The sequence below is a fragment of the Apodemus sylvaticus genome, chromosome 1 (assembly GCF_947179515.1).
Source record: "Apodemus sylvaticus chromosome 1, mApoSyl1.1, whole genome shotgun sequence".
Taxonomy (NCBI): domain Eukaryota; kingdom Metazoa; phylum Chordata; class Mammalia; order Rodentia; family Muridae; genus Apodemus; species Apodemus sylvaticus.
In genome coordinates this window covers 205717164-205737042 of record NC_067472.1, presented here as the reverse complement: position 1 = coordinate 205737042, position 19879 = coordinate 205717164, and positions in this window count along the sequence as shown.

The following is a 19879-nucleotide window of genomic DNA, read 5'->3' as shown; positions in this document are numbered from 1 at the left end:
CATAGTTTTTGATAATTGTAATATATGATAATACAGAATCCACTACCTTGGTCATTTATTTTGGAAAAGGATTCAACTTAATTCTTTACCTCAAAAAAGTACACACTCCTGACCCCTTTTCTCAGATGTTTATTACAATGTAATTGGGAAAATGTTTGAGCCTAGATTCTATATTATGTTTCTTGCACATCAAAAGATTTAGGCTGCCCAGGAGTGGTATAGCAGGATCTTCTGGAAGTGAGGTGCCCAGTTTTCGGAGGAACCGCCAGAAGCATATACCCAGAAGACTCCCCACCATGTAATAAGGATACATGCTCTACTATGTTCATAGCAGCCCTATTTATAATTGCCAGATGCTGGAAAGAACCCAGGTAACCCTCAACAGAAGAGTGGATGCAAAAAAATGTGGTATATCTACACAATGGAGTACTATTCAGCCATTAGAAACAATGAATTCATGAAATTCTTAGGCAAATGGATGGAGCTAGAGAACATCATACTAAGTGAGGTAACCCAGACTCAAAAGGTGAATTATGGTATGCACTCACTAATAAGTGATCCACACATCAAATGAGGTACAAGAAGAAAGGAGGAGTGGCCCCTGGTTCTGGAAAGACTCAATGAAACAGTATTCGGCAAAACCAGAACGGGGAAATGGGAAGGCGTGGGTGGGAGGACAGGGGAAGAGAAGGGGGCTTACGGGACTTTCGGGGAGTGGGGGGGCTAGAAAAGGGGAAATCATTTGAAATGTAAATAAATTATATCGAATAAAAATATATTTAAAAAAAGATTTAGGCTGAGGTGCCTATGAACACGGCAGACACATGTCACAGGCAGGATGTGGATGAGGCAGGTGGAAGTCATTCAGTCATTTTTATCTCAGAGTCATTTGAAACCTCCAGGCATAGATAAATGCAGAAAAATATTCCTTTGCAGGATGAGATGTAAAAGGACTTCAACCTGATTGCTGTCAAATTCTCCCAGCCTTCACTGTCTACACAGCTGTTGCCATTGGTTTCTGAAATCTCACTAGATTACCCATTAAGTCGTGCTTATTGCATCATAGGGTCTTTCTGTGCATCTCTCCAACTAATTCTAGATTTGGACTCTAATTCCATTTCCAAAGGGTAAGCAATACAAAGTCAAATTTAGTTCCAATAGCCACTTACATCCTGGTTCCAATTTTCTATATCAGGTGAAATTTTCCTGCATCTTTTGGAGCAGTCCTCTTCTGCCTCCCAAGGCCTGGAGGAATCATAGGTATCCCCTGGTCTTCAGTCCTTGAGTTGGAAGGCAGATGCAGCTGGGACTCATTGGCAGTGCATGAGTGCCATATTTCCTGAATGTGTTTAGAATTAATAATGTCAAAAATCAATATTATCTGTGATAGGTTATGAAGTATTAATTAGAAAATAGATATTCTGACTTGTATTGAACTGTGGATTAACTGTAATTAATAATGACTCATAATTTTATTTGAAAATATTTAGAAGATTGAAGTGTTTTAACAGGAACCAATGAAAATGCTTGAAACAATGGATTTATTACTTCTGCTGATTTCAAGTTTCCATAATGTGGATTATTTATTTACACAAGATATAATATCTCACTGATGTATAGAATTGGTAAAATTCATTGAAAAATATTTTCTTAAAAAAGCCTGAATATCAGGCGGATCAATGGAATAGGATTGAAGATCCAGAAATGAACCAACACGCCTATGGCCATTTGATTCTCAACAAAAGGGCTGAAAACATCCAATAGAAAAAAGATAGCCTTTTCAACAAATGGTGCTGGTTCAACTGGAGGTCAGCATGCAGAAGAATGCTTATTGATCCATCCTTATCTCCTTGTAATAAGCTCAACTTCCAATGGATCAAGGACCTACACATAAAACCAGACACTCTGAAGCTAAAAGATAAGACACTAGGGAAGACCCTTGAGGACATTGGTACAGGGGGAAAGTTCCTGAACAGAACACCAATAGCTTATGCTCTAAGATCAAGAATTGACAAATGGGACCTCATAAAATTACAAAGTTTCTGTAAAGGCAAAGAACACCATCAAAAGGACAAATTAGGAAAAGATATTCAACAACCCTACATCCGACAGAGGGCTAATTTCCAATATATACAAAGAACTCAAGAACTTAGACCCCAGAAAACCAAATAATCCTATTATAAATGAGGTACAGATCTAAACAAAGAATTTTCACATGAAGAACTTCTGCAAATTGGTACAACCACTCTGGAAATCAGTCTGGCAGTTCCTCAGAAAACTGGGCAGGTCACCTCCAGAGGACCCTGCTATACCACTCCTGGGCATATACCCAGAGGATTCAATAAGGACACATGCTCCACTATGTTCATAGCAGCCCTATTTATAATAGCCAGAAGCTTGAAAGAATACAGGTATCACTCAACGGAGGAATGGATAAAAAAATGTGGTATATATACACAATGGAATACTATTCAGCCATTAGAAACAATGAATTCATGAAATTCTTAGACAAATGGATGGAGCTGTAGAATATCATTCTAAGTGAGGTAACCCAGTCTCAAAAGATCAGTCATGGAATGCACTCACAATAAGTGGATATTAGCCTAGATATTTGGAATACCCAAAACATAATCCATACATCAAATGATGTCCAAGAAGAACGGAGGAATAACCCTTATTATGGAAAAACTCAGTGTAGAAGTATAGGGCAATTCCAGAACAGGGAAGTGGGAAGGGGTGGATGGGGGAATATTGGGAGGGAAGAGGGCTTATGGGACTTTCAGGGAGTGGGGAGTCAGTAAAGGGGAAATCATTTGAAATGTAAATAAAAAATATATCAGAAAAAAGCCTGAATATTGAGTATTGAAATATGAGTATCAGAAATTCTAATTTTGTGTCTTTGATGCTTTAGGGTGTATCCAGCAATCATTCAAGGATAACTGAGACATTTTAATACAGTTCTGTTATGTATATTGGCACATGCTATTTTAATGTTCTTTGGATGATTGGCTGCTAGACCCATTCTATTTCCTGGCTCTTTGAAACAATGCAACCATAATCATGCATGTGCAAGTATTTGTGTGGAAGTGTTTTGACAAGAGTTCTCTTGCCTTTTGGTCAGGAATTGGATCTACTGAGAATGTCTCCCTAGGACTATTAAAATTCTCAAGCACTTACTTTTCAAAGCAAAGTTGAAGAAAGGTATACGGTAATCAATAAATAGGGATTGAGAACTATGGTTTCATGATTTATACAGTGTCAAGTTGATGGGAATCATCTATGAATTTAGAGATACATCCCTCTGGTTGTATGTGTTAGAGATTTTCTAGATGGAATTAAAAGATCCAAGTGTTCCAGTCTGAATGTGGGAAGTGTGTGACCCTTGACCTGGAAGCTGAGGTTGAATAAACAGCAGCATAGTAGATGGCCACCAGAGGAGTGCATCCCTTCTTCTTTGTTCCCTTTCTGCAAGGCTAAAATGCTGTGCTCCAGCATACTCTACTCTCAGCCATGATGAACAGAATCTTCTGCAGCAATGAGCACTGTTTTTGCTGGCTGACTCCCAAGCTCATGCTTAGTTGCCCTGAACCTCCTTTCAAGGAATGGTGGACAATGTCCACAGTTGCATGGGTCCTCCTTCATCAATTAACAACCCCTCACAAACATGCCTAAAGACCATTTTCATCTTAGTGATCCATAGTTGCTATACATTTCTCAGGTAGGGACAAGATATCCTCAAAGTTAACACTGAGATGTTTAAATGAGATTCTTTTAAGTACAAGTGCACATTTTATTTCAAATTTCTTCATATGATGGTCGACTATGCTCATTCTTTTACCTGACTCTTTTAAACATGACAACAATAAATATGTATGTGCACTTATGTTTGTGCAAAGCTGACTTAAAGTCCTTCCACTAGAGATGTAGAAGTTGTATAACTGTACCAGATTTCATTTTTATTGCTAGTTTCTTCAATAACTACCTTACAGATCGCCATTCTATATCTCCACTGATCATCAACACAATACAGATATTTTTCACAGATCTACAGAAATAATTGTAAAATACCTATTGAACCCAAAATACCCTGAAAGCTAAAGCACTCCTGGGCAAAAAAGTAATACCAGATACCTCACAGAAATGTAGTAACAAGAATTGTGCAGCACCAAAAAAAAGGGGGGGGGGAGGGAAGAATTATGAATGTAGTGGAATCTCAGACTCTTTTACAGTCTCCAGTTTAGTTTAATTGCACACTCAGAAAGTTCTACTTTTATTTTGATACTACACATTGGATATTACACTGAATCACATTAAGGTATATTTTCCACTCACACCCCACTATAGATGAGAGAGATTCCATTTCTCTTGTATACCCACTGTTATGTACCTATTAATTGATCCCAGGCACTTGGCCATTATTTTTTGCTGATTTTTGCACCTGGAAGCAGTGTGTAACTGAGTATTCTCGGTGCAGCTTCTATATAGTTCTTTTTTACACTGTCTCCTGATTAGTTTAATTCATTCATTCTCAACTCTACTTGTGTCTTTCATACAACTGATATATTTATTTTACATTTTATGCTTCTTATTTCTTTTGATTAGATCTTTCCTTTATTTACCTTTCAAATGTAAACCCACAGGCTTCCACAGCATGTAATAAGGATACATGCACCACTATGTTCATAGCAGTCCTATATATAATAGCCAGATGCTAGAAAGAACCAAGATGTCCCTCAGCGGAGGAATGGATACAGAATATGTGATATATATACACAATGGAGCACTATTCAGCCATTAAAAACAATGAATTCATGAAATCCTTAGACAAACGGAAGAATTATTACATGAAACTGCAGAATATCATCCTAAGTGAGGTTACCCAATCACAGAAGAACACTCATGATGTGCACTCTCTGATAAGTGGATATTAGCCTAGAAGCTTGGAATACCCAAGACACAATTCACATATCAAATGAAGCCCAAGAAGAGGGAAGGAGAGGCCCCTGGTCCTGGAAAGACTCAGTGCAGCAGTGTAGGGGAATACTAAGTCACAGAAGCAGGAAGAGGTGGACTGAGGGGGTTAGGGAGAGGGAAGAGGTCTTATGGGACCTCATGGAGGAGGAATCCAGGAAAGGGGAAGTCATTTAAAATGTAAATAAAGAAGATATCAAATAAAAAATATTGTCCACTTTCCTAATTTCCCCTTCAAAAATACTCTATCTCATCCCCCCAACCCCCTGCTCACCAATCTACCAACCATATCTTCCCTGTCCTGGAATTCCCTACACTGGGGCATCAAGCCTTCACAGGACCAAGGGCCTCTCCTCTCATTGATGTCTGACAAGACCATCCTCTGCTATGTATGCTTCTGGAGCCCTGGGTCCCTCCATGTGAACTTGTTGGTTGGTGGTTTAGTTCCTTGGATCTCTGGGGTTACTGATTGATTCATATCATTTTTCCTTCTAGGGGGTTGCAAACCCCATCAGCTCCTTGGTTCCTTTCTGTATATCCTCCATTGCAGATCCTGTACTTAGTTCATTGGTTGGCTGTGAGCATCACTTCTGTATTTGTCAGTCACTGGCAGAGCCTCTCAGGAGACAGTTATATCAGACTCCTGTCAGCAAGCTTTTGTTGACATCCACAATAGTGTCTGGGATTGGAAAGTATATATGGGATGAATCCCCAGATGGGACGGTCTCCGGATTGCCTTTCATAAATTCACTGTTTTTAGTAGTTGCCTAGTGCTCCATTGTGTAAATGGACCACATTTTCTGCATCCACTCCTCTGTTGAAGGTGAAATGGATTCTTTCCAGCTTCTGGCTCTCATAAATAAGGCTGTTATAAACATATTAGAGCATGTGACCTTATCACACGTTTGAACATCATCTTGGTATTTGAGTAGGAGTAGTATTGCTGGGTCCTCAGGTAGTATTTTGTCCAATTTTTTAAAAGAATTTCCAAAATGATTTCCAGAGTGCTTGTACTGGCTTGCAAACCCAGCAGCAATGAAGGAGCGTTCCTCTTTCTCCACATCCTTGTCAGCATCTGCTGTCACCTGAGTTTTGATCTTAGCCATTCTTATAGATTTTGTTGGAATCTCAGGGATGTTTTGATTTGCATTTCCTTCATGATTAAGTATTTTGAGCATTTCTTTAGATGCCTTTTAGCCATTCAGTGTTACTTCAGGTGAGAATTCTTTGTTTGGCTCTGTGCCTCATTTTTAATAGGGTTACATTGTTCACTGAATTCTAAGTTCTTGAATTCTTTGTATATATTGGATATTAGCCCTCTATCAGGTGTAGGATTGGTAAAGATTTTCATAATCTGTTGGTTGCCATTTTGTACGATTGATAGTAGGTGAAGGGGGAGCACCATCATAGAGGCAGGGGCAGGGGGATGGGACAGGGAGTTTAAGAAGAGGAAACATTAGCCAGGTGGTGGTGGTGCACACCTGTATTCCCAGCACTCTGGGAGGCAGAGGCAGGCAGATTTCTGAGTTCAAGGCCAGCCTGGTCTACAGAGTGAGTTCCAGGACAGCAAGGGCTACACAGAGAAACCCTGTCTTGAAAACATCCAAATCCACCCCCCCAAAAAAGAAGAGGAGGCATTGAAAGTGGATACATTAGAAATGTAAATATAGGGCGGCGGCGGCGGCGGCTGCAGCGGCAGCAGTGGCTGCTCCAGCTGAAGGGCCATCAGCAGTGGAACCAAGGCGTCACAGGGACCAGTTAGGCCCTGCGCCCACGACCACTGACCTTCGCTGACCAGCCGGGCAGCAAGCAGCTGCAGTTGTGTGGCGCCTTTCCTGCACGGAGGCCACTTCAGAACTCGGCCTCCCACCAGTCAGGAGAGGAGCGTCCATCTTGGTTCCGTACTCCAGGAATCGGGCAGACTGAGGTACACAAGCATAATCCGAGGCCAACACCGCGGTGGTCTGAGCCCGACGGGCGTTGGCCTGCACCCAGGCCCTGGGCGGGTCGGGGGGCCATCGGGGTGCCAACCCAAACAGGAGGTTTTTTGCCCAGGCCTGCGAGCGCACCGCCGCCATTTTGCCTGCAGGACGACAGAGAGCTCAGGCGGGCAGACCTGTAACAGGCATAGCCTAAGGCTAACAAAGCGGGGGTCCAGGCCCCAAAAGGCACAGGACTGACCCCAAGAACTGGGCGGCTTGGTGGGCCATCTGTGAGTCAACCCGCCCAGGTGATTGTTAGCAAAGCAGACTCTCCCGGCGCTTTCAGGGAGCGCGGGCGCGCACGCCCGCCATCCTAGTCACCTGGCAAACCCAATTAACAGTCATAGCCCTAGGGGAACTTTGCTCGGACCTTGGCCTCCCAGGCTTTTGCCTGGACTCAGGGACTGGGCGGCCAGGCTAACCTTGTGTGCGACAGCCCGGTTGGCGGATCGGCTGCCCAGCGGAGTGAGCGGAACACAGGGGAGGTCACAGTAACATACACCGTCGGCACTCCCTGGGAGTGCAGACGGGCTCCATCTGCTCCACAGACACAATCTGGGGCAAGGCCTCAGGCAGAAGCCCTTAGCTCTACTCTCTCCGCTTCTGGATCCAGATCAGTCTGGGCGGCAGCATTACATCTCCAAGTCCTGCAAGTGGCTAGCTGGGCTTCTGGGCGGCCAGCAGGGAGAAGTCAGTGTGCTCCAGTGAATCCAGCGGGCCCCAGCGGGAGCCTTCGGGTGCCTGCTTTGGGATCGGAACAGCCTGGGCAGCAGCACACTGTCTACAAGCAGTGCAGGAGGTAAGCTGTGCACCAGAGGCCAACAGGGAAGGGGCAGCTTGCACTGGTGAGTCCAGCACTGACAAGATAAACTAACACCAGTGAGATCTAGATGGCAAAAGGCAAACGCAGGAACGTCACTAACAGAAATCAAGGCAATATGGCAACATCTGAACCCAATTCTCCTCTACCAACATGTCCTGGATACCCCATCACACCAGTAAAACAAGATTTGGATTTAAAATCACTGGTCATGATGCTGGTACAGGAACACATGAAGGTCATACATAAAGAAATTCAGGAGAAAATGGATCAAAAGTTAGAAGCCCTTGCAAGGGAAACACAAAAATCATTGAAAGAAATCCAAGAGAATACAAAAGCCAACAAGAAGGAAATGCAAAAAACACTTAAAGAAATACAGGAGAACTTTGCTCAACAGGCTGAGGTCATGAAAGATGAAACACAAAAATCTCTTAAAGAAATACAGGAGAACTTTGGTCAACAGGCTGAGCTCATGAAAGAGGAAACACAAAAATCTCTTAAAGAATTACAGGAAAACACAAACATGCAAGTGAAGGAGCTAAGCAAAACCATCCAGGATCTAAAATCAGAAGTAGAAACAACTAAGAAAACTCAAAGGGAGACAACTTTGGAGATAGAAAGCCTTGGGAAGAAACCAGGGGACAGAGATACAAATATCAACAACAGAATACAAGAGATAGAAGAAAGAATCTCAGATGCTGAAGATTCCATAGAAACCATGGACTCAACAGTTAAAGAAAATGCAAAATGCAAAAAGCTTGTAACCCAAAACATCCAGGAAATCCAGGACACAATGGGAAGACCAAACCTAAGGATTATAGGCATAGATGAGAGTGAAGATTTACAACTTAAAGGGCCAGCAAATATCTTCAATAAAATTATGGAAGAAAACTTCCCTAACCTAAAGAGAGAGATGCCCATGAATATACAAGAAGCCTACAGAACTCCAAACAGACTGGACCAGAACAGAAATACTTCCCGTCACATAATAATCAAAACACCAAATGTTCTAAACAAAGAAAGAATACTAAAGGCAGTAAGAGAAAAAGGCCAAGTAACATATAAAGGAAGACCTATCAGAATCACAGCAGACTTTTCACCTGAGACTATGAAGGCTAGAAGGTCCTGGGCAGATCTCATGCAGACTCTAAGAGAACACAAATGCCAACCAAAACTACTATATCCAGCAAAACTCTCAATCACCATAGATGGAGAAACTAAGATATTTCATGACAAAACCAAGTTTACCCAATATCTATCCACAAACCCGGCCCTAAAAAGGATAATAGGAGGACAACACCAATACAAGGAGGGAAACTTCACCCTGGAAAAAGCAAGATAGTAACCTTTCATCAAACCCAAAAGAAGTTAAGCATTCAAATTTAAAAAATAACGTCAAAAATGATAGGAAGTAACAATCACTATTCCTTAATATCTCTTAACATCAATGGACTTAATGCCCCAATAAAAAGACACAGACTAACTGAATGGATACGTAAACAGGACCCTACATTTTGCTGCTTACAGGAAACACACCTCAGGGTCAAAGACAAACACTACCTTAGAGTAAAAGGCTGGAAGACAATTTTACAAGCAAATGGTCTCAGGAAACAAGCTGGAGTAGCCATTTTAATATCAGATAAAATTGACTTTCAACCCAAAGTCATCAAAAGAGACCCTGAGGGACACTTCTTGCTGGTCAAAGGAAAAATACAAAAAGAAGAACTGTCAATCCTGAACATCTATGCCCCAAATGCAAGGGCACCCTCTTTCGTAAAAGAAACTTTATTAAAACTAAAAGCACACATTGCACCTAACACAATAATTGTGGGTGACTTCAACACTGCTCTTTCCTCAATGGACCGATCAGGAAAACAGAAACTAAACAGGGACACAATGAAACTAATTGAAGCTTTGGACCAATTAGATTTAACAGATATATATAGAACATTCTATCCTAAAACAAAAGAATATACCTTTTTCTCAGCACCTCATGGTACCTTCTCCAAAATCGACCATATAATTGGTCACAAGACAGACCTCAACAAATATAAGAAGATAGAACTAATCCCATGCCTCCTATCTGATCACTATGGAGTAAAAGTGGTCTTCAATAGCAACAGAAACAACAGAAAGCCCACATACACGTGGAAACTGAACAATACTCTACTCAATGATACCTTGGTCAAGGAAGAAATAAAGAAAGAAATTAAAGACTTTTTAGAACACAATGAAAATGAAAACATAACATACCCAAATCTATGGGACACAATGAAAGCAGTGCTAAGAGGAAAACTCATAGCCCTGAGTGCCTCCAAAAAGAAAATGGAGAGAGCATACATTACCAGCTTAATGACACACCTGAAAGCCCTGGAACAAAAAGAAGCTATTTCGCCCAGGAGGAGTAGAAGGCAGGAAATCATCAAACTCAGGGCCGAAATCAATCAAGTAGAAACAAAGAGAACCATACAAAAAATCAACAATACCAGGAGCTGGTTCTTTGAGAAAATCAACAAGATAGATAAACCCTTAGCCAGAATGACCAAAGGGCACAGAGAAAGTATCCAAATTAACAAACTTAGAAATGAAAAGGGAGATATAACAACGGAAACTGAGGAAATCCAAAAAATCATCAGATCCTACTACAAGAGCCTATACTCAACACGACTGGAGAATCTGGAGGAAATGGACAATTTCCTTGACAGATACCAAATACCAAAATTAAATCAGGACTAAATAGACCATCTAAACAGTCCCATAATGCCTAAAGAAATAGAAGGAGTCATAGAAAGTCTTCCAACCAAAAAAAGCACAGGACCAGATGGCTTCAGTGCAGAATTCTACCAGACCTTCAAAGAAGAGTTAACACCAATACTCTTCAAACTATTCCACAAAATAGAAACAGAAGGAACACTACCCAATTCCTTCTACGAAGCCACAATTACGCTGATACCAAAGCCACACAAAGATCCAACAAAGAAAGAGAACTTCAGACCAATTTCCCTTATGAACATCGATGCAAAAATACTCAATAAAATTCTTGCCAACCGAATCCAAGAACACATCAAAACGATCATCCACCATGATCAAGTAGGCTTTATCCCGGGAATGCAGGGTTGGTTCAATATACGGAAATCCATCAATACAATCCACTACATAAACAAACTCAAAGAACAAAACCACATGGTCATTTCATTGGATGCTGAAAAAGCATTTGACAAAATTCAGCATCCCTTCATGCTTAAAGTCTTGGAGAGAACAGGAATTCAAGGCCCATACCTAAACATAGTAAAAGCAATATACAGCAAACCGGTAGCCAGCATCAAACTAAATGGAGAGAAACTTGAAGCAATCCCACTGAAATCAGGGACCAGACAAGGCTGCCCCCTTTCTCCTTATCTTTTCAATATTGTACTTGAGGTACTAGCTCGGGCAATTCGACAACATAAGGAGGTCAAAGGGATACAAATTGGAAAGGAAGAAGTCAAACTATCATTATTTGCAGATGACATGATCGTCTACCTAAGTGACCCAAAGAACTCCACTAGAGAGCTCCTACAGCTGATAAACAACTTCAGCAAAGTGGCAGGTTATAAAGTCAATTCAAGCAAATCAGTGGCCTTCCTATACTCAAAGGATAAGCAGGCTGAGAAAGAAATTAGGGAAATGACCCCCTTCACAATAGCCACAAACAGTATAAAGTATCTTGGGGTGACTCTTACCAAACATGTGAAAGATCTGTATGACAAGAACTTCAAGACTCTGAAGAAGGAAATGGAAGAAGACCTCAAAAAATGGGAAAACCTCCCATGCTCATGGATCGGTAGAATCAATATAGTTAAAATGGCCATTTTGCCTAAAGCACTATACAGATTCAATGCAATACCCATCAAAATCCCAACTCAATTCTTCACAGAGTTAGAAAGAGCAATTATCAAATTCATCTGGAACAACAAAAAACCCAGGATAGCTAAAACTATTCTCAGCAACAAAAGGAAATCTGGGGGAATCAGTATCCCTGACCTCCAGCAATACTACAGAGCAATAGTGTTAAAAACTGCATGGTATTGGTACAGTGACAGGCAGGAGGATCAATGGAACAGGATTGAAGATCCAGAAATGAACCCACACACCTATGGCCACTTGATCCTCGACAAAGAGGCTGAAAACATCCAATGGAAAAAAGATAGCCTTTTCAACAAATGGTGCTGGTTCAACTGGAGGTCAGCATGCAGAAGAATGCGAATTGATCCATCCTTGTCTCCTTGTACTAAGCTCAAATCCAAATGGATCAAGGACCTCCACATAAAGCCAGACACTCTGAAGCTAATAGAAAAAAAACTGGGGAAGACCCTTGAGGACATCGGTACAGGGAGAAAGTTTCTGAACAGAACACCAATAGCATATGCTCTAAGAGCAAGAATTGACAAATGGGACCTCATAAAATTACAAAGTTTCTGTAAGGCAAAGGACACCATCAAGAGGACAAATCAGCAACCAACAAATTGGGAAAAGATCTTCACCAATCCTACATCAGATAGAGGGCTAATATCCAATATATATAAAGAACTCAAGAAGTTAGACTCCAGAAAACCAAACAACCCTATTAAAAAATGGGGTACAGAGTTAAACAAAGAATTCTCACCTGAAGAACTTCGGATGGCAGAGAAGCATCTTAAAAAATGCTCAACTTCATTAGTCATTAGGGAAATGCAAATCAAAACAACCCTAAGATTTCATCTTACACCAGTCAGAATGGCTAAGATTAAAAATTCAGGAGACAGCAGGTGTTGGAGAGGGTGTGGAGAAAGAGGAACACTCCTCCACTGCTGGTGGGGTTGCAAATTGGTACAACCACTCTGGAAATCAGTCTGGCGGTTCCTCCGAAAACTGGGCACCTTACTTCCAGAAGATCCTGCTATACCACTCCTGGGCATATACCCAGAAGACTCCCCACCATGTAATAAGGATACATGTTCTACTATGTTCATAGCAGCCCTATTTGTAATTGCCAGATGCTGGAAAGAACCCAGGTATCCCTCAACAGAAGAGTGGATGCAAAAAATGTGGTATATCTACACAATGGAGTACTATTCAGCCATTAGAAACAATGAATTCATGAAATTCTTAGGCAAATGGATGGAGCTAGAGAATATCATACTAAGTGAGGTAACCCAGACTCAAAAGGTGAATCATGGTATGCACTCACTAATAAGTGGATATTAACCTAGAAAACTGGAATACCCAAAACATAATCCACACATCAAATGAGGTACAAGAAGAAAGGAGGAGTGGCCCCTGGTTCTGGAAAGACTCAGTGAAACAGTATTCAGCAAAACCAGAACGGGGAAGTGGGAAGGGGTGGGTGGGAGGACAGGGGAAGAGAAGGGGGCTTGCGGGACTTTCGTGGAGTGGGGGGGCTAGAAGAGGGGAAATCATTTGAAATGTAAATAAATTATATCGAATAATAAAAAAAAGAAAAAAAAGAAATGTAAATATAAAAAATATTTAAAAAGAAGAACAAAAGCACCATTAAATAAAGCCAGTTGAATCATGTTCTGTACATAATAAAACTGTATAAATGTTTGCTTCTTATATAAAATCCTATGTTTAATGGTTCCCCCCTCCACAATGAAAAGAATACAGCAGTGTAGGTATCTAATTTATAGGTCGGTTTATTACTCAAATTTTGTAAGCTTATACATCAATCCAGTAGTTCCTTCTCATGTTCCATGTGTCTGACAGGAGGACAAAAAGACTACAAGGCTTTGGTAGTGAGAGGACAGAAAATATTTTCTTTTACTGTAAGTCCATTATTTTCTTCTTAGAAGGTATTCAGTGAGGATGACATCCAGGAGAGAGAATGTCATGGCTTAGTGGCTTCTACAATAATACAGACTCATTTATTACTCTACTCTACCAAAACAAAGAACTGTAAAGCATTGTCCAATAAATATTATTCTTTCATATTACCCCAAGACATGATTAGAAATTATGAGTTCAAAAAGTAAAAATTGGAAAGATGATTTTACTGATTTCAACTAATTTTATCAAAGGGAATTAAAGAGGGGAAATGAAACAAGAAAAACTATTTTAGTGCAGTACAAAGACACATGAATAGATATTTTCATAATGTTTTCATTAAAAATTTATGACAGTGATGATTCCTGGGCTGGTGGGGGTGGGAATACCTGCATGTCAAGGAGAGCAGAGGTGCATGCTGGGAACAGATGACACTGCTGCCTGCACATGTGCAGCCTCAGTGCCAGGCAGAGCTCCTGTTTTCCAGCACTGCTGCCTACAGGCTGTATGGCCCCAGGCAATTGCCAGACTCCACCATTCCAGGGGGATGCACATGCAGCTGACCTCATGAACATTAGTGAGTCATCCTGGAGAGGAAGCAGCATAACAGAGAAAGTCCCACATGCAGCATCCTGGAGCACATCGAGACTGATGCTGTGGAAGCTCTGGTTTACATGAGTTCTTGGGGACAGAGGTCCCAGATGAGAGCCCTCACACCTGTCTTTGATTCTGGTTACATCACCACTGCTGTACAGCATGACAGAAGACCTACTTCAAAATTTCCCACCTTTAAGATCATCTTTGCCCACACACTTACCTTTTATCCGCATCTGTGATGTGATGACTGGGACAAAAAGTTTGCAAGGTCAGATGAGCTGTCTTGCCACCACAGAACTCACATTGGAGGGAAGAAGCTGGTGTGTCCTCTGTGTGACTGGCACTACATACAGTATGACCACATGACAAAGCATGCTCATCCACACATGACAACCAAGAAGATCCCAGGCTGGCAGGCGGAGGTGGGCAAGCTGAACAGAATCCCCTTGGCAGAGAGGCCCGGGAGCATCCTTGAACCCTTGCCAGTCTTTGGCTGAGGCACCCTGTGGCATCCATCACCTTCAGGCTTCGTCGAAAGCCTCTTCAGGAATGGAATCTATGTTCCTCTCCACAAATAAACATGGCCTCTGGGCTGTTGAATGGGGGGGGGATGTTTCTGATGGAAGTATATTAATTTACTTTTCTGATTGGAAATCTGTTTGGTATTTTTTCTAGTTTAGAACTTTTTCTCTGTCTCTCTGTATGTGTATCTCTGTCTCTCTGTCTCTGTCTCTCTGTCTCTCTGTCTCTCTGTCTCTCTCTCTCTCTCTCTCTCTCTCTCTCTCTCTCTCTCTCTCTCTCTCAGTCTTGTAAGGAAAAGGAAGAAAATTTGCTCTAAATCATCAGCATTCAAACAAACATTTCTGCAATACAATTTACAAAATCTGGATTTTTTTGTACTTTTCTACTCATGTTTTGTAGAAATGAGACAGTGTTCTTATATTTATAGTTTTTTAAATATTTTTATTTTCTACATTCTGTGTTTACATTCCAAATGATTTCCCCTTTCTGGGATCCCCCCTGCCCATATGTCCCATAGACCTTCTTCTCTCCATCCCTTCTCCAATCACCTCCCTCCTTTTTCTCTGTCCTTATATTTATACTGTACTCAAACTACCCATTTGTGGATAGACAATTTTGCAGCCTTCTTTTCCATATTTTGTAACAAAGTTTTGTACTTATCCTGCTTGAGAGTAAGCCTGGTAGGTAGTCAGGAAGAAACAAAATAACAAGTTTGATACCAGCCTTGTATAGTGATTGTTTTAGATCAGAACTGGTTGAATAGAGAAGCCTTAAAATGGAAAATAAACTTGGTGGTTAGTTTCTTTGTATCAGTTTCAGGGGGGAATTCTAGCAATCAACCTTGTTTCCCAGAGAACTATAATTGTGGTTGGGTAGAACTAATCAAGTGAGTCTGACCATCCATGGAGGGTGTGCCCAGGTCTGCCTGGGCTGCTTGTTGGGCAGTTTAGCAGGATCAAATGTGGAATGGCAGCCCAGAGCAAATGATCCCATGTCCTGTCTGTACTTAAGCAACGAAACCAAGAATGTAGATACAGAAAGTTTGATATTGCACTTTGGCTTTATTTGTTTTACACCGCATGCTGGATTGATGACCACACAGAGAAAAGGAAATGTTTTATTGGTTGTTTAAACTTTCCACCAGAGTGCAACTTCCACAAAGCAAGGCCTTTGTGCAGAGTTGGCTCTGCAGTTCAGATGCATTTCCCACGTACAAAATCCTGAGAAATGTGTCACTAAATGGCAGTAACTGTCACCTAACTTCTTTTCCAGTCATTGTGTGTGAAGGAAATTATTTTGCTCAAACAAGAAGACTTGGAATGGCGATTTTGTAGCTTGCCTGAAAACAGATCTTAGGCACTGCTTTTATGCCTCAGGAGCAGGTGTCCTATACACAGGTGATCGCAAAAAAAGGTAGTTTTAGTTAAAATTATGGAAGCTCAGGCAATACAGTAAGTGTGAGAACAGGTAAATGGCATTGTTTTGGCAGCCTGAGAATATTGTTGTGAGGTATGAATTAGGTGTTGTATTTGCCTTTTAATAATTGGTGTTTTTATTTAATTATATATTTTTATTTTCTATATTCTTTGTTTACATTACAAATAATTTCCCCTTTCCAAGTTCCCCCCTCCCCATATGTCCCATAAACCATCTTCTATCCACTCATTCTCCAATCACCTCTCTCCTTTTTCTCTGTCCTGATACTCCCCTCCAATGCTAGATCAATCCTTTCCAGGATCAGGACCCTCTCCTTACTTCTTCATGGGAGTCATTTGTTATGCTAATTGTGCCTTGGGTATTCAGAGCTTCTGGGCTAATTAATATCCACTTTTCAGAGATTGCATTCCATGTGTATTCTTTTGTGATTTGTTTACCTCACTTAGGATGATATTTTCCAGATCTAACCATTTGCCTACAAATTTCGTGAGTTCATTGTTTTTAATTGCTGAGTAGTATTCCATTGTGTAAATATACCATGTTTTTTGTATCCATTCCTCTATTGAAGGACATCCAGGTTCTTTCCAGCTGGCTATTATAAATAAGGCTACAATGAACATAGTGGAGCCTGTGCCCTTATTGAATGCAGGGGAATCCTCTGGGTAGATGCCCAGGAGTGGTATAGCAGGGTCCTCTGGAAGTGTCATGCCCAGTTTTCTGAGGAATCGCCAGACCGATTTCCAGAGTGGTTGTACCATCTTACACTCCCACCAGCAGTGTAGCAGTGTGCCTCTGTCATTCCTCTTGGCGTTTAACTTTACTAAATGTTGACAAGGTTGAAATATTAAACAGTTAGATAAAATAAGGTTTTTGTGGTCAGATCTTTGAGTCTTATATAACCTAACTATTACATGGTCATACATTGTATGCTACTTGATCCCTGTAAGGTGCCTCTGCCTTTGGTAGATGAGTTCTGTATGTACATGAGTTTAGGAACTGTCCAGACAGCTCTCCAGGCAGTGTTGGTATTGTCTTTCAACATAGTGGAATGGAGGAGAACTAACTGCATCTATAGCTCATGTGCGTCGCAGCACCCTGAGCCTGTCCACCTGTTTTAAGTCAGCGTCCATGACTGTGTAAGTTACAATGACATCTAATTTAATGTTTTTGTCATTGTCACATGTAGAGGAATGTTTCATGTCCTGGCATTTCTACAGGATGTTATAATTTGTTTTGCATTGCATTACATATTCTTAATAAATTTTTAGTGTTATTTATCATTTCTTTTTTCATTTTCTTATTAGATAATTTCTTTATTTACATTACAAATGACATTCCCCTTTCTCATTTCCCCTCAAAAACGACCTATCCCATCCCCTCCTGCTGCTCAGGAAGGCCCTGAAATGTTTGGTTGCTCATCACAGAACTTTCTCTGACCAGTATTCTTTCTGAATGACTGAAGTGTTTGTAGATTTATCAACCCCTTTTCTGAAAAAGGTCGCAACACTTTTCTAATGAAAAACCAAGGTGGAAAACATCTCCTATCTTAAAAGGACACCTGAGCTCCAGAGCCATGGGAGTGGCTGCTCCCTTCAAGGCCCTCCCCAACTCCCTATGTTATGATGGTGACCCCAGTGTCCCTTATTGCTGAGAAGTTCTTCATTTGATTTTGTTCACTTTGTTTAACCTTTCAATAGTTTTAGTAATAAAAATGTAAATGTTAATTACTTTTGTTTTATATAACAGACTTCAAAGTCTTCTTTAAATGAATTTGGGTAACTTATTTAAATGAATATGGGTAATATCACTTTTTTTCTTTGAATCATAAGGAGATCTGACACCTGCTTCTAGAGTGTCTGAAGACAGATACAGTGTACTTACATATAATCTTCAAAACAAATGATATTACTATGGAATAAGGAATGAACAAAAGAGGATAAGCATGGATTTATGGAATGATATATGTGTGTCATTTATGGAATGATATCCGTGTGTCAATTTGACAAGGGATAGATTTGGCTGTTTCGTTTGTCTAAATGATTTAAACTTAAATATGTCTAGAAAGGAGGGAATTTCAACTAGGGAAATTCATTTCTATAGCCATTTGAAATAGTCATATTTGGCTTGAAGGCTTCAGTATATATGTTTATCACCTTTAATATATTTATAATTTGTTTTGCATTGCATTACATATTCTTAATAAATTTTTAGTGTTATTTATCATTTCTTTTTTCATTTTCTTATTAGATAATTTCTTTATTTACATTACAAATGATATTCCCCTTTCTCATTTCCCCTCAAAAACCACCTATCCCATCCCCTCCTGCTGCTCACCAATGCACACACTCCTGCTTCCCTGTCCTGGCATCTGGGGGAATGAGCATTCACAGGTCCAAGGTCCAAGGGCCTCTCCTCTCATTGATGTCTGACTTGACAAAAAAAACAGGAAAGAGAAAGTTATTATTAAAAATAAAAGAACATCCCTGACCTCAAGCTATACCACAGAGCAATATTTATAAAAACTGTACACTATTTGCACATGGACAGACTTGTCCATCATTGGAATAGTATTGAAAACTCAGAAATATAATCATACAATTATGGATGCTTGCTCTTTGACAAAGAATCCAAAATTATACAATGAACAAAGGAAAGCATCTTCAAGAAATGGTCCTAGAATAACTGGCAATCATTACAGAGATAAAAGAACCTTGTGACCTTGCAAAAAACTTAAATCCAAGTGAATCAGGGATCTCAGCATAAAACCCAATACACTGAATATAATAGAAGAGAAAGTGGGAAAGAACATCAATCTCATTGGCATGTGATAAAATTTCCTAAATAGCACTCCAGTAGCTGAGGATCTAAGATCAAGAATTGATAAATGGGACCTCATGAAACTGAAAAGTTTCTGGAATGCAAAGGACATGGTTAATAGACATACCAGCAACCAGTATATTGGAAAAAAACTTCACTAACTCAACTATCCAAAATAAATAAGAACTCAAGAAGCTAATTTCCCATTCAACTCAATCAAAAACAGGGTATAGAACTAAACAGAGATCTCACAACAGAGAAATCTCAAATATTTGAGAATCACTTGAAGAAATGTTTAAAATCCTTAGTGATCAGGGAAAAGTGAATCAAAGTGATCCTGAGATTCCACCATACACCAATCAGAAAGGCCCGGATCAAAAACTCAGGTGAGAGCACTTGTTGGGGAGGAGGTGGAGAAAGAGGAACACTCGTCTATTGCTGGAAGGATTGGAAAATGGTACAACCACTCTGGAAATCAATCTGGAGCTTTCTCAAAAAATTGGAAATAGATCTAAAAGTAGAGTCAGCTGTCCCACTCTTGGGTATATACCCAAAAGATGCCCCACCATGCTATAGGGGTACATGCTCCACTATTTTCATAGAAGTGGTAATTTCCCCAGATGTCCCATATTGGAAGAATGAATACAGAAAATGTGATTCTTTTCCAGAATGGAATACAATTCTGCTATTAAGAATGAGGACATTATGGATTTTCAGGCAAAGGTATGGAATTATAAAATATTGTCCTGAAGTAGGTAACTCAGACCCAAAAGGACATGCATGGTAGGAACTCACTAATAAGTTGATATTAGCCAAAATGTACAGAATACCCAGGATTCTGCAATCCACAGAACTCAAGAAGATAAGCAAGATGAGGGGCTCAAGTGAGATCCCCAATCACACTTGGAAGAGAGACGAAAGCAATCATGGG